This window comes from Sinocyclocheilus rhinocerous, unplaced genomic scaffold, assembly GCF_001515625.1.
Source record: "Sinocyclocheilus rhinocerous isolate Xijiao unplaced genomic scaffold, SAMN03320098_v1.1 scaffold857, whole genome shotgun sequence".
In the NCBI taxonomy this organism is placed as follows: Eukaryota; Metazoa; Chordata; class Actinopteri; order Cypriniformes; family Cyprinidae; genus Sinocyclocheilus; species Sinocyclocheilus rhinocerous.
The window spans coordinates 43,480-61,793 of NW_015632715.1; the positions used below are offsets into that span (position 1 = coordinate 43,480).

Here is an 18,314-nt window from a genome sequence, read left to right on the forward strand (position 1 = left end):
TTTAAACTTTCTTAGTTAATCTAGTAGTATTTACTGTGGTATCAAAGAAGTACTTCGCTTTAAGTAATAAATGGAAAGCAAGTTAAATCGAAATATTTTTCTTTTCTTGCTGATCCGAAAAATGATCCGATCCGTGGGTCAAAAACCGTGATGTGATCCGAACCGTGAGATTTGTGATCCGTTGAACCACTAGTTGTAACTCTTTATATTTAGCTCAGAGTGCAGGATAATGTTTCAAGGAAGCATAATCGGTGTAATAACAGAGGATTGCTTGTTTCTTTGTAGTATATATGAGTGCAAATTGTTAGAAAAGTAGCCAAGGCACTTGTAGCTAAAACATGCATTTGTATCAGGGGAGTTCTTCAGAAGCATGTTTATATTTGAATCCCACAGTGTAGTTTTTGTCTTCCTGCTTTTACACATTAAAGAAACCGATTTAGCATCTCCTTCTCAGTGCCAGAGTCTGGTTGCTTGTGAAATTTAGGAATGTGTATTTATTGTCAGACAATCTAGCTCCTATAACGATAATTTTTCCTGTAAACTGAAAGCAGTGCACAGGCTAGCAGCTGCTAATGGTTAGTACTAAAGATCAATTATTCTCAATATGACTCTCTCAGGGTTACCCAAAGGATGTGCATAGTCTGTGTCGGTGTAAGAAGATTGAGTATTTAATTTTGCAAGGAGAGGCTTTACCTACTATTTTAGAACCACGTACATGTCTTTAAGTCCCTGTGTGAATGAATACTTCATGTATACTGCATGTTGAATGCTTGTTTTCAATTATTTATTTATGCTTGGCTCAAGTGTGTATTTATCTATTTTTTAATTTATATTTATTTTGTGCTTATTAAGTTATGGAGTACATTGTCCCGTAGGCTTGCATTGCATGTAACGATCATCATTATATTATATTATATTATATTATATTATATTATATTATTTTCCGAGTGAACCAACAGAATACACGGATTAATATACTTTAATTTACAGCTCTTTCACCAAAAATGTTTGTCTTATGAGGTCACAGCTTTCTTGCCATTTTCAGTCCTACTTTGTTTCTGCAATGTAATTGTGCTCATGTACTCAAACACCAGAGCGTCTCGTATGAATACTTGTGTCTGTTTTGCATGTTATAGATATGTTCCGTTTTAAATATGAACACAGGCTGGCTGTTGGGACTAATAGTTTCATAGGGAGATTCATGTAAGGGCAGATTTAATCTGTTTTTCTATTTTCTGATTCAGGTTCAAGTGTTTGGCAGCTTCAGCACAGGCTTGTATTTACCTACAAGGTAATGTTATGATTTTTTGCTCTTGCTACATTTTTTTTTACACTCAGCACAATATCCATAAGATCTTAAATGTTATTGTACATACACCTGATTTGTGGTGCGAGTTAAATGAAAGTCTAATTTTTGTAATTGTGTAATATAATGTATGACTTGCAGCTGTGTGTGTGTGTGTCTATGTGTACTTTTTGTGTGCTTGCAAGGAGGGGATTAAGATGTGTAATTTTAGCTCTGCTTATCCTGCCATCCCGAGTGTGTGATTTTCTTTTTTTTGTGGCAATCTCACTTCACTCAGACCAGACATACTGCGTTTATACGCCACCTGGATTACTGAACTGTGGCTTAGTGGAATAAATCTATCAATAGTACCAATAGTGCCAATACACAAGTATGCTAGTTGCTTAAACAGTTGAGTTTGGTATTCAGTTTAGTACATCCATAAATTCATTTGTAACATACTTGGTTGCCCTTACATAAGTTTGTTTTTAATTTATTTAAAGGGGTCATGAACTGCCTTTTTTATTTTGTACTGTTCTCTGAGGTCCACTTATTATGTTCTCAAGATTGTGTTTTTTTTGTGCAATGTTGTGCAATGTTCTGCTATGATTGGCTAACAGTTGTGTATGTTTGACAGCCTATATCCTTCATAGATGGACGCTTCTGCGATTTAGGACAAAAATGCATAAATACTACATATCAAACGATCTGTAATAACAGACAAAGCAATAGTGACCATGTAATAAAAACAGTTGCTCACACTCGTGTGGTGCGACATTACTGTCAGATCCAGTATAGTCAACTCGGCACAGCATCATCTTCAAACTTTCTGAATATCCTGCATTGAATTGTGCCTTGTTTGTAAACAAATCCACTGTGAAATTAAGTGAACAAAGGACCAAGTTCTTACTGATGCAGTATGGATCTTCATTAAAAATAAACTTCATCCACTCTTTCCTATTGTTTGGATCAGAAGGTGTTTTTCCACAACTTGTCACTAAACAGCGTCTTGTTGTTTTCAGGGCATCTTTATCGTTTGGTTTCTGCCTAGATCTGCGTTTGCCTCTTTCGTTATTCATTTACTACATGTGCGAATCGGTGGGTGGGGCAACAGGCAGCGATATTGAAGCAGGTGTTGATCTTCCTCTGCGGAGGCGGGGTTTAGCCACACTATTATGTCATAAAGTGGCAAATACACACACTCTCTCACTAGTACCCAAAAATAAATAATGCTAACAAACATGTGTACTGCACTGCACTGTGACAGTAAAGATTTTTACATTGTTATAAAAGATTTCCATTTCAAATAAATGCTGTTCGTTTGCTGTTCTTTCTACTCATCAGAGTAAATTACGGTTATGATTTCTGAAGGATCATGTGACACTGAAGACTGGAGTAATGGCTGCTGAGAATTCAGCTTTGCCAACAAATCGAAAAGTTATTTGTGTAATATTTCACAATATTACTGTTTTTACTGAATTTATGACTGAGCCTTAGTGAGCATAAGAGACTACAACAGTAGTGTACATTAGAATACAGCTTTAAATGCACACAATGTAACACTCTTTGTGAATATCAGCTTGATAAAGCCTGTTTTTGTTATCCAAAGGTATATGCATCGTCAGATTTGCCTCCAGAGTGAAAATCACCTATTTAATGATAATTGCTCATAGGCTTTTAGCTAATACAACAACTTCATTACAATTGTAACTGCTGTTGTATTTCTCAGCTGCACTACAGAGAGGATGTGTGTAGTTCAAACCCAAACCTGGGTGTACTGCTGATTGAGTTTTTTGAGCTGTACGGACGGCATTTTAACTACCTGAAGACAGGGATCAGGATCAAAGACGGTGGCTCGTATTTGGCCAAGGATGAAGTGCAGAAAGGCATGCTGGATGGGTACAGACCCTCAATGCTTTACATTGAGGATCCTTTGCAGCCAGGTACAAACACAAACCCTCAAGCACACATGCACATTTTAAACTGATTAACGTTTTAAACCGTTCAACTGATACGGAAATGTCATCAAAGATTGTATGGAAGATGTTCTGATTCTTATCACTTGTTTATGTGTGTCTGTGTCATAGGAAATGATGTTGGGCGAAGTTCATACGGGGCGATGCAGGTGAAAGAGGCTTTTGATTACGCTTATGTTGTCTTAAGTCATGCTGTGTCCCCGATTGCCAAGTACTACCCCAACAACGAGTCAGAGAGGTGAGACAAGGAGAACTGGGTAAAAGATGTGTGCATTTAATTTTCTTAGTCGTAAGGGCTGGGCAGAACATTAAACGTGTTTCGTATTATTTCATGAATTTGAAGAAAGTGTTTCTTTATTGACCCATGATGTAATATGCAGTGCAGACACTATGACTGCAGTATTCAAGCTCTCTTGGTTTAAGACATGTCAGGGGTATATGCACTCCCTTATCATACATAGATAATGGGTCTCATATTTACGAGGATTATTTGTATTTATACACACAGGAGAACTTCTCAAGATTTCTGCATAGTTTACAGCACGTTTATATGCATGTGAATTTGTTCTTAATCTTGTTTTAATGTTAATGTATTTGGAGTATTCTAAACACCCATAGTTAGTAATTTGTTAGTAATAGTAATAGTAATAGTTAGTAGACTGGAGTAATGGCTGCTGAGAATTCAGCTTTGCCAACAAATCGAAAAGTTATTTGTGTAATATTTCACAATATTACTGTTTTTACTGAATTTATGACTGAGCCTTAGTGAGCATAAGAGACTACAACAGTAGTGTACATTAGAATACAGCTTTAAATGCACACAATGTAACACTCTTTGTGAATATCAGCTTGATAAAGCCTGTTTTTGTTATCCAAAGGTATATGCGTCGTCAGATTTGCCTCCAGAGTGAAAATCACCTATTTAATGATAATTGCTCATAGGCTTTTAACTAATACAACAACTTCATTACAATTGTAACTGCTGTTTTATTTCTCAGCTGCACTACAGAGAGGATGTGTGTAGTTCAAACCCAAACCTGGGTGTACTGCTGATTGAGTTTTTTGAGCTGTACGGACGGCATTTTAACTACCTGAAGACAGGGATCAGGATCAAAGACGGTGGCTCGTATTTGGCCAAGGATGAAGTGCAGAAAGGCATGCTGGATGGGTACAGACCCTCAATGCTTTACATTGAGGATCCTTTGCAGCCAGGTACAAACACAAACCCTCAAGCACACATGCACATTTTAAACTGATTAACGTTTTAAACCGTTCAACTGATACGGAAATGTCATCAAAGATTGTATGGAAGATGTTCTGATTCTTATCACTTGTTTATGTGTGTCTGTGTCATAGGAAATGATGTTGGGCGAAGTTCATACGGGGCGATGCAGGTGAAAGAGGCTTTTGATTACGCTTATGTTGTCTTAAGTCATGCTGTGTCCCCGATTGCCAAGTACTACCCCAACAACGAGTCAGAGAGGTGAGACAAGGAGAACTGGGTAAAAGATGTGTGCATTTAATTTTCTTAGTCGTAAGGGCTGGGCAGAACATTAAACGTGTTTCGTATTATTTCATGAATTTGAAGAAAGTGTTTCTTTATTGACCCATGATGTAATATGCAGTGCAGACACTATGACTGCAGTATTCAAGCTCTCTTGGTTTAAGACATGTCAGGGGTATATGCACTCCCTTATCATACATAGATAATGGGTCTCATATTTACGAGGATTATTTGTATTTATACACACAGGAGAACTTCTCAAGATTTCTGCATAGTTTACAGCACGTTTATATGCATGTGAATTTGTTCTTAATCTTGTTTTAATGTTAATGTATTTGGAGTATTCTAAACACCCATAGTTAGTAATTTGTTAGTAATAGTAATAGTAATAGTTAGTAATAGTAATTTGCAAACAGTAAAAAACAACTGCAAACTGACAGATAAACATTGTGAAAACTAATATTAATTGTCCTAGGGGGAAAAAATTACTGTGATTAAAAATCAGGATCTACTCCGGATTGGATTCATGAATGGGCTTATCTTTTCCCTACAGTATTCTAGGCAGAATAATCCGTGTCACACAGGAAGTAGCGGAGTACCGTGACTGGATCAGTGCGCAGTGGGGCCAGCGGAGCAACAATGAGCCGGTCCTCAATTGTAATGGTGAGACATTATCCCTGAGCTCATTTTGATCAATCTTTCACTTTAGAAAGCTGAATATCCCTTTTTTGATTCTCCATAGCAAATGATGTCACGCTGCTCGTGGAGTCTGAGGAGCTTGATGAGTGTAATAATAACTTTTCAGAAGATAGTGCGGTGCTTCCTACTGTTCCCCGGAGCAAAGTGTCATCAAACTTCTCCTCTCCCTCCCCCTCTTCCCCTTCATCACCATCATCATCATCATCATCATCGCCATCTTCAACGACTTCTAGCTCAAGTGATGCAGTAAGTTCTATATATGTATCTGTGCAAATCCACATTTTCTCTTTGGACACACTTAAAATGTTAATATAGAGATTTTCTTGATGTAAATTATCATGTTTGTCTATTCCTTATTTCATTTTAAATATGGTAATATTTAAATATATAACGTTCACTTACAACATTAGATGCTGTTTTAGCATAAAACCAAATACATTTAGACACTGTATTGGTAAAAATATTATTTCAAAACAGAATTTTTTTAAATTTTTTTTTTGTATTTGTATACATGTATTTTTTTCCACTGGCTTTCTGCAGGACTCTGATGGAACACCCTGTAAAACTTCAAAAGCTTTGGGTGGCCGGGGCTCTAACTCTTACAGTGAGAATACAGAAAGGAATCTGTCCAATCACAGATCACAAAATCATTCAGCAACAATGCCCACCCCCACTTATAAGGGCAATAAGGTAAGAACCTGATGGAAGTGATTATGATTCCATTTATGATTGAGACATATTGGTTCAGTATCCCAGTAATACATTCATTGGCAACACTTTACTATAACATTCAATTCGTTAGCATTAGTTAACCAATTGATTTGGTATTAATTAACAAATTCAAAGTATCATGAATTAATCTACAGTATTACAGCATTTATTAATCTTGTTTAATGTTAGGGGTGCTCCGATCAGGATTTATCACAGAAAGCAGTATCTGCCGATACCGATCACCGATACCGATCTTTTTAAAGCCTTTTTTTTATCATTTATAACTATTTATAGTGATACTCCAATCAGGATTTTTAGACATTTATTCAGGGCCTGAATTTCATTTTTGAAAATGGGGGGAATTCCCCTCTTAGGTGACTCTTGTGAGAGGAGAAGCAGCTTTCACACAGGAGTCCGCTACTGATCCGTGGCTGTTTACCACAAACACAACATTTATCCATTATTTTGATTTCAAATCCAAACATTGTAACTGAAAAGGCTTTTTCAGCATTGCAATTCTTTTTTTTTTTACACAGTACAGTAATACAATCTTCACATGTTTAAGCACAATAAATATAAGCAACACATTATTCAATGCATTTTAATTTTGCATTTACTTCTAGATTTATATATTAAGTTGCTCAAGCAAGTGGCAAAACATTTAAACTACTTTTCTTACATTATCACAAACTTACCATTGACAGAAAATGTCAGCTCTACTGCCTTTTCTTTTGCATTTAAATCTTTATTACAAGCAATACTTCGGTTCGTAAAGAACTTTGTTTCTCATTATATACATTTTGCATATTTTGAACACAGAAAAAATTACATAGTGCTGCTATAAGTTTTATTTTTTTCTTGCATTTCTCCTCTGCTTTAGCCTAATCCAGCTTTCTGATAAAACTGGCATTGGGTACCACGACTGTGTATAATACCATATATTATGAAGGAACATTGTCAGCAAATTAACAGTGAACAACAGTATATTTATTAAATAACCTAGATTAATAAATGATTTTATAAATGTCATCTGTTTTTTGTTTTTTTTTTTTGTTTTTTTTTTTATAAAAGAGTCGGCAGCTTGCTAACAAAAGTGCTCAAGGGCCACACAACAACCCCAACAAGATCCATCAAAACAGCAAGTCCCAAAAAACCAACATAAAGAAGAGGAAACCTCAGCGTGAGGTAGCGCATGAGGACCTGTGTAGATAGGGGGGGCTGTTCTTTCAGACTTACACCTGCTCTTAATGTCTCTGACCACAGAAGGGTGCTGGTGGTATCATTTATCTCTCCTGTCCCACTGTGTAAGGGATGTGTGTGACTTTGTAGCTGGAAAAGGAAAAGAAAAAAATTATAATTAAAGTGGGGCATTGGCCATGGGATTGAAATCATATGGAGAGTTTAGGCCTGATTTCCACTGGCTTCTGCACAGCTTCTGCTCGCTGCCCATATGGGAGCTGCACTGCTCTATTGGAGATGTGGAGGACCAGAGACTGTAGGAGAGAGAATTCAACTTGAGCAATGCCTGAAGCCCTGGGACTTTTGCCTCACTGAGGACAACTGAAATAAAAAAGGACTCAAATTACAAAAAAAAAAAAAGTTATATTGAAAGTGCAAAGATTTTTAAATGTCTAGAAAAAAAATCGTACAAGAGAAATTATGCATGGTTTTCTTTTTTGAAGAGTGGTTCTTTTTTGTCATGTATGCAGATTATACAAATATTATAAAAAAAATATACAAAAAGAAAAAAAAACTAAAACTACAAAATAACCCAAAAATATTATCCAACATGGAAATGGTTTCATAATACTTTTATAGTATTGTTCAAATTTTGCCATGCTATAGATGTACACACATTAACCGTAAAACAGCTCCTCACAGCTGTGTACGGGTTTGGGTTCAATTGCCAACACTTATCATCAACCTCTTCTGCTGTTCTATTGTTTGTGTAATGATGTGGTTGAGCAGTGTAAGAGAGGTGTTAGTATTTGACTGCACATCCAAAAACACACACAACTCCGTGCACACTGTATGAATGTGTGTATGTTGAGTGTATGTGTGAGCGGTCTGTCAGCAGGAGGAGTAAAGTGTGTTGATCTGGAAATCTGAAGAACACTACTGCTGTGGTTTTCAGTCTGCTTCTCTGAATGATCTGTCCATGACAAAAATAAATTGTATTTGTTAATGTATTTATTTTTATCAAAGACATTGGATTTCTATATTCTGACCGCAGTGGCCAGACATGTTTTGTGTTCTGTCTTATAGCTGAGTGGCAAAACACGATTGTTGCTCGTCATGTAGTGTGCTATATATATTTTTTTTTCTGGATGTCAGCTACCCTTTTTTCCGATAACTGAGTGACCAAGTTAATTTCTGAAAGTACATTTTAACAGATATAGAAAAGATAGTTTAAACATTTTAATTTGTGGCTGGTCTACTTAAAGGGAGATGAGGTGAATTATTTTGTGTGAATTTTATTTTTTGGTTTATTTTAATTTTTTGTCTCCATTCCACTGGATTTTGATGTATTGTGTAAGAATGCCCGTTCTCTCTAAATTAATATTATTGCAATTCTTCAGATAACCAGTAGGTGGTGGTGTAACCTAAGGTTATTTCATGCACAATAATTCCCCTGTGACTTTAGTTTTCACAGGTTTCGGGTGTCAGTTTAAGAGATGATGGCTTTTGATGAGGTAATATTAGTTACTCCACCTGGATTTAGTGTATATGATGCTAAAATGAAGTATCAAAGCCAGTAGTATGTCTTAAAACCAGATGGATGCCACTGAAATAGAGTGAGAGCGATGCAGAGATAGAACAGTTGGAGGATCATTAGTGCCACAGCCAGTGCTCTAGTAAGGTTTACTCCACATGTATCCGTGATCATCCATGCAATAAAAATTACAGCACAACTATAAAACATCAAGCTGGTACATTTACTGTTCTATAAAAATTCTGTTCAACACCTTTTTTCTTTGTTTTGAAAAGTTGCTATAAATTTTGTACTCTCCTACTGTTAAGTGTACTAATTTTTTTTATATTGTTTAATGTCTTGGTATAGGGCATTTAACTTGATGCCAGTGACTGAGCCAAGGAAATGAATAATGTTCTATAGTCAACTGGTACAGCAGAACGAAACTTAATGAACACCATAATTAAACCTTCTCTATCCAAGACCCAGTCACACTTTGATAAAGACTAAATATCTCTCAACTTCAACAATATTACTCAGTTTTTTTGCTTGACTTCATAACTGTTTTGGTTGAGGAAGTTGTAAAAAATTGCTAATAGATAGCAACTTTATGCACAAACTCCTTTTTTTTCTATTGAAAATACTGTTACCTTGCCTTCAGAGGAATTTTGAAAAATGTATTGTTAGGTTGCAGCTGCATTTTGCGCACTACAGAACATCTGATGTGTCACAGATTTGCAAGTGCACCAGGTTTAACATGACACTGAAAGTGTTGATAATCTTAAATCTGTTAAAATCCCACCTCTAATTGTGCTCTTTGAATGTGGGAGATGCTCTTTGCCCTAGACAGACTCAGACATTTACCTTATCCTCATTTCTATTCTCTTTGGCATGCCAATATAATACTTTGCTATTTGTATGATCTGTGATTGATTTGTATATATATATATGAAGATAAAATGGCAGTGGGGAACAATTGTTGCTGCTTGAGCAGTCATATATCACACTTTCCAAAATCAGAGTCACCAAATAAGCCAAAAAAAAAAAAAACCCCCATTGGGCATAGATACGGTTTAATTCTACTTTTTGTATATTTCCAACTTGTAGTGCCTATCTGTGAAGTGTAGACAATTCCACCTGGTTCACTGATATGCACAAAGCACAAAACTGCAGCTTTCACAATGTTTCTATTGATTTATCAGTGGTCATGTCTATGGTAAAAACTGGTAATCCCAAGAATAAGCAAATATTGATATGCATAAACAATTCTATATTTTATTATTTTTATATATTTCATGGTTGATCTTTATTTAAAAAAAAGACGTTTTGAGTTATTATTTTGAGGCCGTGTCACTCATATTATTAGCTCTTATAATCTACTATTAAGACATCAATATGTTTTGTATATTTTTGTGAGAATGAAAAGGCAATAAAGCTCAATTTTGGACTCAATCATAAGGAAGATCTGTATTCTACAATAATAAAATGCACTTTAAAATCAGCAGTCTAGCTGTGTTATATGTACAATTTACCTTCATTTTTCTTGCAGAAGCCTTCCCAAGCTTATATATATATATATATATATATATATATATATACATACATACTGCACGCAGGGAGGCGCGCGCAAACCAGACGTGATCCGCACGGTAGTTTCCGTAGCGCGTGCAGTTTGCGATCGAGCCGCTTGAACTCAGAGAGACAGTTAGACAAGATTTTGCACAGTCAAACACGGAACTGAGGGCCAATATCAAATGTATCTTACCGCTGTGGGGTTCGGCAGAAAACAACAGTTTAGCGTGCGACGACAGCAGCCAGGTGAGTGAAGTTTCTCACTTCAGTGGATTTATTACCTGTAGGGAAACTGAGCAAACAGAGATGTTCTTTTTTTTTCGTTTTTTATTTTAATATGAAGTAAGTCATTAAAATTTTCGTTAAAATGAGTGTTTTTTTTCTATTGTCTGGGTTCATCTCTACAGCGCTCTTTCGTGTCTGTAGCGCATCAGTTCGGCTCAGAGAGAGAGAGAGAGAGAGAGAGAAAGAGAGTAAACATTCCTGACTGAAAATCTGTTTAATTACTGTATTATGGATACAAGAGGAAGGAATGTGTAAAATATATTTGTCTAGTTTGTTTGAAGTATCATATAGCTCATCTTCATTAGCCCTGTCCTGCGAAACTGGGATACGTGTATGGTAGCGTTACTGAGGGTCATTTGGGTCCCAACTCTTTATGAACACAGATAATATGGTGTAGGCTACAGTTAGCCTAACAATGGTTTATTTCAAATACAATCAATACAACTGACGCGGCAATCTTCAGGCAGTGTCTGCTAGATAGTGGAAGTAACTGGTTTTCTTCTTGAAAGAAGTGGTCTCTGTACAGGAAATGAATATGTTAGTGTGCATGAATCTAAGTGCACTGGAGGCTTATCATACGCAGTGTGCTCTGAGCAAACAAAACTACTGGGCTTACCATCTGAAAGTGAACAGAGAAGGACGGGGTAAAACAGATGCCCTCAAGGCAATCAATTCAACTCAAGTGGATTAAAAAAATAATAAAATGAAATAAAAAATAGAGTAGAATTCATTAAGTTCCGAGGACTGCAGAGGTGAGGGAGACCTGTAGAAGCTCATTGGAGCCACGTCTGGGTTTGTGACGTTAAACGCAAAGTTACCCTGTCTTCCAAGAAATGCTTACTAGTTACAATGGCTTGACTGATGTCTGCTGGACAATGGGGTGCTTTGTTTTGCAATATTGGTGTATTTGATTTCAAGAGGAAGCAGGTTTCTCTTGGTCATGGAAGACATGGAAATATCAGGAGATTCTAAACTTTGTTTTTCCTGGAAAAATTATAGAAATTATTGTAGTGAATATAAATGTTTCTGCTTATGCTCTGCACTTACATTTAGAAAGCAAATCCTCCATGTCCACAAATATCTTTATTTGTTTGTTTGGAGACTTTTGTACATTTGTGGAGATCCACTCCAGCAATCTTTAAGACTTGTTAGAAAATAAATAAATAATAATAAGAAAAAAAAACCTTAAGCATGAACGACTGGAAAAGTCATGGTCATAAAGAACCCTTAAAAAAGCCATGACTGAAGAAGAAACTTTACATAGGAAGAAATATCATCTCTAATAGTCTGTTAATTGTTGCAAATAAATGTAAAAATTAATATAATATCTAAGCATAAATGTAAGTAAATGTAAAGTTGTCGTTGTTACAGTTCAGATTAAATTGTTAAAAGGACTGCATAAATAAAGGTTTTGCTATCATGTCAGAGCTGCTGTTTAGCTCGGTCTTTCATTTTGGTAAGTTTGTGGCATTTTTATGTTCTGGCTTCAGGGTTTCACAGTCTACTTTACACATAGTAACTGGTTAGTATGAAAGTAGGGATTAAATAATATTGACATTAAATCAATCATTGCTTAATTTATTCAGAAACAGGTAATGTTGTAAACTAAACATTTAGTATCTGACTGATGTTTAATAGGTCACACACCTGATCTTACCATAACACAGTCATTGTTGTACAGATTCTGGCTTGGCTGCCATAGTCAGCACTGTACTCTTCCACTCATAAAAGTTAATGGGCGATGAAAGGATTTAGGCAGCAGGAAGTGATTCAGATAATTTGCTATGACAAAAATCTTTGTCATAGCTCTTTTGATCTTTGGTTTCATGAACAGTCAGCTACTGGAACGGAACATAAATGTTGTCAACCATTAACCAGTATTTAAAAAATAATATTTTTACATTGGAACAAGTGAAAGGGATTGTTTATTTCTTTGGTTTTGGTTGTTAATCCATATTGGCAAAATTTAAGTAAATTTTTAGAACTAAAACTGTAAACTCAATTGTTTCATACTATGTGATGTTCTGTCAGCACTTTTAATGTCTGTTAAATTAAGTTTTTGGACTTATTTTTTGCAAAGAAATATGCTAGGAAGTGCTAAATTAGCTTCTTAATGTCAATGTAATGAGAGTGAGTGATCTATAAATTCTTTGAGAGTGAGATGTTTAGGTTTCATTTTGACATGAGATGCCTGATGCAGGACACTTTCATAGGCTTTCTAGTCACTTTTGAGAAATGCACGCTATGAGCCTTAAATGTATATACAGTACACATACTGTTCGTAGCATATACACAATGCAATAGATTGGTACAACACCCAAAGGTGCATTGTTGTGTTGTGTTTTCTGCAGGAGTTGTTTGTTCTGGGCATCTGTGCAGTGTTGAACAGAGAGTTTATTGAGTTCACTGAGAGCAGCGTCAGACTCTGTCTGAACGTGGAAAGCAAGTGAGAGGCAGACAGCACAGACATGAGGTTAATTATAACCTCACATCAAACATGCTGAAGCATTATGGTCAGACTATTGGTAATGTTTACATGCATGAGTTAAAATGTATGTGTAAGCATTAGTGAGCTTTTCCAAATTGGACCTTACACTGTCTTAGAATGTTGCCATTCAATTTCATTGATTATTGAATGATAATTTTTGTAGTTTGCCTCTTTGATCTACAATAAGAAAGTTTTAACTGTATAAAGGACTCTGTGCTCGCTGACTGCCTATTTCCTCTAAAGTCTTAGTACTATGCAAGCTTCTGGTATAGAATTGTCTAAAAGCAATTTGCAGTAGTAAACTCTTTCTGTCATATTTCTAAAAAAATTGTTGATTGATTGAGCTGTTTATTGATTAAAAGGGACATCAAATGCAAAATTCACTTTTACATGGTGTTTGCTTATAAATGTGTTTTAGCAGTGTGTGGACTGCACAACCTGCCTACAATGATACAAATCCATTAACTTCTCTTTTTTTAATCCCCAAAAAACCTAAACAGTCTCAATTATCAAGCCATTTGGTTTTCTGAGCAATATGACGTCATATTGCTCAAGCCCCGCCCACGGCCACTGACGGACTGTCTCGTATTAGCATATTTCCGCCCTCAGCCAGTTGTACGCTGTCTGCCATCTTCTCCGCGCTCGAGCAGCTGTAGCAACAACGTCTCTTAAGCAATGCAGGTGTTTTGTAGTTGGATGTAGAAGAACATAAGAGTCTTCATTTTCTCCCGACATCAGACCCACTGAGGACGCAGTGGATTAGTTTTGTTTTTGATGGTAATGTGCCACCGAATACACCTAAATTCGTTTATGTCTGCAAATCATTTTACTCCAGACTGCTTTCTAAACGAGGGATAATTCAAGACAGGCTTTGCTAAAAAGCTCAAACTCAAGGATGGATCAGTACACACTGTTCGTGATCTCACACTTTATAATTTTTACGATTTTTTGCAAATCGCCTTTCCTCTTCCACGGAAGAGAGGGGCGGGGTGAGCAGAGCTCATTAGCATTTAAAGAGACATGCACCGACATGCATCTATCTTATCTTTAGCTCCTTGCATTCTTTCTTATCATGTAGACAACAGGTTAAGTAAAAATATTAATATGCAATATAGCGCATATATGTAGCAAAATGCTCCTCTTTATAGTTATTTTTTTCTAGCTGACAAATGAGCTTGTGGATGCCGAATGGTTATTCTGAGGTAAATGTATTGTCTCACACAGTCGCTCCCCAACACAATGGAGATCTGCTAGATTACTTATCTTTAATTTGAGAAACACATGGACCCCCTCTGACCTTTGACATGTTCTCCACCCTTCTCTCTCGCTATTGCTAGAGATCTATAAATGGAAGAGAGGTTAAACATTCAAGTGTGTGTGTGTGTCTAGGATGTTCTTCACTGATGTCTCCTGAGTTTTTCCCACCCCTGCCCCGTGTGTTGCACACTCCCTTCCTCCTGTGGAGATTTTCTGGTGTTGACCATCCATGGTGCACTTTCAGGGAGTGACTTCCTCAGCTTACTTTGGCTTCTTTTCTTTTTTTTATTACTAAATTGTTAAAAAAAAATATTATAAATAATGAATGATTCCATTTTTGACTTAAAGGTTTACTGTTGTATTAAGGGAATTTTACAGTTTTCTTTTCATTACATGTTCTGTGAGGTTAGTGAGTCATATGGCAAAAAAAAAAAAAATTTAACTATATCGTGATTTAAAAGGATAGTTCACCCAAAAATGAAAATTACCCCATGATTTACTCACCCTCAAGCCATCCTAGGTGTATATGACTTTCTTTTTTCAGACGAAAAAAGACTTCGGATGCCATTATAAAGACTATATGCCATTATAAAGCTCTTCCAAGCTTTATAATGGCAGTGAATGGGGGTTGAGATTCAATAGTCCAATAGAAGTCCAATAAAGTGCATAAATCCATCAATAAAAAGTGTTCCACAAGGCTCCGGGGGGTTAATGAAGGCCTCCTGAAGCGAATCGATGCATTTTTGTAAGAAAAATATCCATATTTAAAACTTTATAAACTGTAATCTCTAGCTTCCGCTAACTGGCGTACACATGTTCACGAGAGAGTGGCGTTCCAGCGGATAAATAAAGTTCTATTCCAAGTGCACCACACATGAAGTGGTCAACATAGGGTAAATGTAAAACAAATTCCCTTGTTAAATATCTTTGCAGAAAAGATGAAATATGGAGGCAAATATTGTACATACTTGTCTTAAACACATCTTATATGTTCAGAAATAATATAAGGAAAATGCTAAATATTTCTTAGCCAAAATATGGCCAACTCAAAAAGTCAAGACATCATTCTGTTGTCCTTGGTGTATTTTCAATGTGTCTAATTGTAACATTTGCTAACATTTTTATTCAAAACCGTGATTCCTTTATTTAAAAAATATATGTAATCATGACAAAACATTACATTCAAATCAATTAATAAAATCGGAAAAATCGCTCATCCCTCCTTGAGGTTCAGTGCTGGACAGAACTGCCTCTGCTATGAAGATGCTTTGTACATTATGAGTTGATGACCATTGAATCCCTTCAATTCATCCATGTTTTTTATATAGCCAATTACACAAATCAATCCGTCCAGTAATGTAATCATCTAACCAGTAACAGATGGAGTGGTGCCATGCTGCTCTTTAAAGGCTTTAGTGAGATATTTGATATGGCAGATCATTATTATACTTCGGTTTCAAGTGATGTGGTCTGCTGTGCTGTTTGACTGACAGGCTGGTCCATGTGCAGCAATCTAACCTTACCACACATGACAAACACAGAGCATTTAGAGAGGGAGAGGGAGAGAGATCAGTCAATTGAGGTTTAGTGACAGCATCATAGACATCTGTCGTATTAAATCTTAAGCAAAACAGTTCATGCAGTGTGATCATAACTACCACAAAAGGTTACTGACTGTCACTCAGAAGGTCAAACCTGCTCCCCCTCAGTGCAGTCTGTTGCTGTTCTAGCCTTGTGGGCAGTGAAGCATGTGCTGTACGATCTATTTTAGATTTGGTCTATTTGAGTTGCTTAACAGCTCTGTGTTAAAACAAGATCTCACACTTGTGTGCTCAAAATGTGTGGAGGAGTTGAAGAGTTAGCAGCCATCTCTTGAAAAGGCGTTCTGCACAGCTTTGCAGGAGTCAAATTCTAAACACTTCAGTGTCATCAGGTGATTGATAGGGTCTCCTGTGTGTGTGTGTTGTCCCCTGAAGTTTTGTCCAGTTTAGCTAACCTCCTTGTGGACACATAGTCAAAGATGAAATATATGTCATATTTTGTACCACATATTTTATACTATAGTAACTATAAAATAAATGATTAAAAATCATTAATTGTTATACAGTAGTATTTTATTTATTTATAAAATATATATTTTGTTTTTAATTAAAAAGATATATATATTTTAGGGTTTGTTTTAGATTAGGTTTAATCTGTAGTAAATGTAATTGTCATTATTTACAATAGAAGTCTATTGTATGTCCCTGTCTTGATAGCTTAGTACAGCTTAGTAATACTACCATTCAAAAGTTTGTGGTCGGTAAGATTTTTTGGTAACACTTTACAATAAGGTTCCATTAGTTAATGTTAGTTAATGTATTAACTAACATGAACAAACAATGAACAATATGTTTATTACAATGAAAATACAGTTGTTCATTGTTAGTTCATGTTAATTCACAGTGCATTAACTAATGTTAACAAGCACAACTTTTGATTTTAATAATGCATTAGTATATGTTGAAATTAACATTAACTAAGATTAATAAATGCTGTAGGAGTATTGTTTATACTTAGTTCATATTAACTAATGAACTTTATTGTAAAGTGTTACTGCATTTATTTGATTGAAAAAAAACCAGTAATACAATATAACATATATTATCTCCGCAAAATGGATATAAATCCGATCTTAACACATATGCACTGAATTGTATTTATCATCAGCTAATTTCAAGATCAAAGACCGCAACAGGAGAGAGAGCGGCATCAGCACTGGAAAGATAAGTTAGTTTCACTACTTTTAATGAAGATGATTGTGTGTTGAACATCTGCAGCTTACTTTCAGTTTGCACATCAGTTTCATTCATATCTGACTATGACATTTCATATAGCCTACAGTGGGTATAGAAAAGAATCAACCCCCTTTAAAATAATCATATTTTGTTGCTTTGCAGCCTGAAATGAAGATTTATCCAGCTGTATTTACTCAGTGCATCGTATAACATCCAAGTGAAAGATATAACACCAGCATGTCAGAAAAAAACCCCCCAGAATCACTGAGTTGGAAAAAGGATCACCCCTTGTGTCAGTATTTTGTTGAACCACCTTTTGCTTTAATTACAGCCTTTAGTCTGTTGGGATATGTCTCTACTAACTTTGCACATCTAGACTTTGCAATATTTGCCCACTCTTCTTTGCAGAACTGCTCAAGTTCAGTTAAATTTGATGGTGACTGTTTGTGGACTGCGGTCTTCAAGTCATTCCACAGATTTTGAGTACCGGACTGCCTTTTTCGAGAACCAAATTAGCTCCTACTCCGGAGCAGGGTCTAACCAGCACATCCTTCTATCCTGACAAGTGCTCCAGTCCCTGCTGCAGAGAAACACCCTCATAACAGGACATTACCCCCTCCATGCTTTACTGTAGGAATGGTGATATTTGGATGGTGAGCTGTATTGGATTTCCGCCAGACATATAGTTTAGTATTGAGGCCAAATAATTCCATTTTAGTCTCATCTGCCTCAAAATCTTCAAGGTGTGTTTTGGCAAAGCTCACTCATGACTCGTGGAGTGGCTTTTTACTTGCAACCCTCCCATACAAGCCACATCTGTGGAGAATTTGTGATGTTGTTGTCACATGCACACAATGACCACTCTTTGTCATAAATTCCTGCAGCTGCTTCAGAGTTGCTGTAGGCCTCTTGGCAGCCTCTTTGACCAGTTTCCTCCTGCCTCTTTCATCCAGTTTGGAGCGACGTCCTGATCCAGGGAGGGTCTGTGTTGTACCAAATACCTTCCACTTCTTAATAATAAACTTCACTGTGCTTCTAGGCATTGATAAAGCCTTTGAATTTTTTTTT

The 18,314-nt window shown here is 36.2% G+C and overlaps 1 protein-coding gene and 1 pseudogene across 1 annotated transcript in view; both read left to right on the forward strand.

The window, feature by feature from the left end:
* The window catches only part of LOC107742777 (non-canonical poly(A) RNA polymerase PAPD5-like), a 51,367-nt pseudogene extending 42,550 nt beyond the window's left edge, over positions 1-8,817 (forward strand).
* A 1,708-nt stretch (positions 8,818-10,525) lies between these two features.
* LOC107742778 (adenylate cyclase type 2-like) overlaps positions 10,526-18,314 on the forward strand; it is a 52,330-nt gene continuing 44,541 nt past the window's right edge. Inside the window, exon 1 of the mRNA XM_016555816.1 lies at positions 10,526-10,685. The gene's annotated coding sequence lies outside the window, so the exon portion shown is untranslated. The remainder of the gene's footprint in view (positions 10,686-18,314) is intronic.